This window comes from Furipterus horrens, unplaced genomic scaffold (genome assembly GCF_987537825.1).
Source record: "Furipterus horrens unplaced genomic scaffold, mFurHor1.1.pri manual_scaffold_2, whole genome shotgun sequence".
Taxonomy (NCBI): domain Eukaryota; kingdom Metazoa; phylum Chordata; class Mammalia; order Chiroptera; family Furipteridae; genus Furipterus; species Furipterus horrens.
The window spans coordinates 129,761,552-129,763,206 of record NW_028327172.1 but is presented as its reverse complement, the minus strand read 5'-3'; the positions used below and the strand labels follow the sequence as shown (position 1 = coordinate 129,763,206).

Genomic DNA, 1,655 nt, shown 5'->3' with positions numbered 1-1,655 from the left:
CATGCAGCAAGGCAGGGATGAGTTCTAGCAGTTATGGGATAAATGAGCTTGAGAGATCCATGGATATTGTTACTATTTATCTTTTCTTTTGAAACCATGTGCATTATGATCATACATTCTCTATGTGATGGAAGCAGTTGTAAAGATAAGCCAGTTTCTACATTGGTGCAACGTTTTAACTAACATGCATACTTGTTTTCCTAAATTATAAATGTGATGTATTCATATATTCTCACTTGAGAAAAATCAAACAAATCAAAGGACAGAGAAGATAATGTGAAACACTTCCTACACCCCACAAGCTCGTCCTCTATATTCTGCAAGTAACACTGTTAACTAATTGATGTGTTTCCTTTTCTAATTTAACACATTCACACATACAAAGAGATGTATATATATATATAAAATTGTGCAGTTTTTGTACATATGTGGATTTTAGGGATGTTTATATTATACTTTTTTGTTACCAATGTAGTTATTTTATCCCTTTAAAAATAAGATATTTGTTTTTCAGACCTGGTGGAGCACTGGGCACCATCATGGGAGTCGACATCCTCCACAATTGTCAAAGAACAAAAGGTTCAGCGCAAAGAGCCCAAGAGCCAGGACACTGCCTAAGGTTGTGGGTCAAACTGTACAGTTTTCTGGCCAAACCAACTCCACCTTCAACCAAGTGGAGCTGGAGAGGTCACTCCTGAGGCACACCAACAGGCCACCTCTGTCCCTTTCCCGATGATCCCAAAGATGAAGTTTCCTAATAGGAGGGCAAAACCACTGTGAAGCTTCCAGGCAGGAGGGCAAAACCGCTGTGGTTGTAGGGACTATAACTCATGAAGTGCATGTCCAGGAGGTGCCCAAGGTGAGTGTGTGTGCTCTTCGTGTGAGCATCGGTGCCAGAAGCGACATCCTCGAGGCTGGGAGCAAGATCTTCACCTGCAACCAGCTCCTGGACTCCACCAAGGGCTGTGGCACTGTCTTTCTTTGTGGTCCTCGCAAAAGCTGAAAGGTGAACAGGCATTTCAGCAAGCCCCCGGGAACCCCTCACGGCCACTCCTAACCCTACCTATGCTCCAGGATCTGGAAGTTCCAGAGTGCAAGAGGCCAACGGGCCAGATATGGCTACAAAACCCAATCCCAGCTCCTACCTTATTATTATAAAGTTTTGGATGCTGAAAAAAAATAATAATAATGAGATTTTTTCATACTTTAAAGGATTTTTCGCAGTCAGGATAAAAGTCGGTGTGCAAGTTAACCATTTTTATATACTCCAATGCATTTTTTAAATTTTGTATACTTTAAGTTCAGAACCAAATATTAAAAATCATAATTCACAACAGCATCCAAACCCAATGTCAAATACAAGAAGGGAAGACTTGAGATCCTTGTAACTTACCTTAGGCAAAGACAAGAGAGAGAAAAAAGCACTAAACAACAGAGGAAACCAAGTGGGCCAGGGTCATTCAGGGCTGCTGGGGGAGCCATGAAGACACTACACAGAGGACATAGGTCTGCAGGTAGAACTCCTAATCTACTTCTTCCATGTGAAGGACATCCTCATCACCCTTGTGTGTGTGTGTAGGGGGTGCTCATTAGGAATGACAGCACTAGCTTCTTCTTCTGTCATTTCATCTTCATCAATGTCCAGGTCTAGCTTA

The 1,655-nt window shown here is 41.9% G+C and overlaps 1 pseudogene; it reads left to right on the top strand.

The window, feature by feature from the left end:
* The first annotated feature begins 539 nt into the window (after positions 1 to 539).
* On the top strand, positions 540 to 1,183 carry LOC150019487 (large ribosomal subunit protein eL18 pseudogene; annotated as a pseudogene).
* Positions 1,184 to 1,655: the final 472 nt, after the last annotated feature.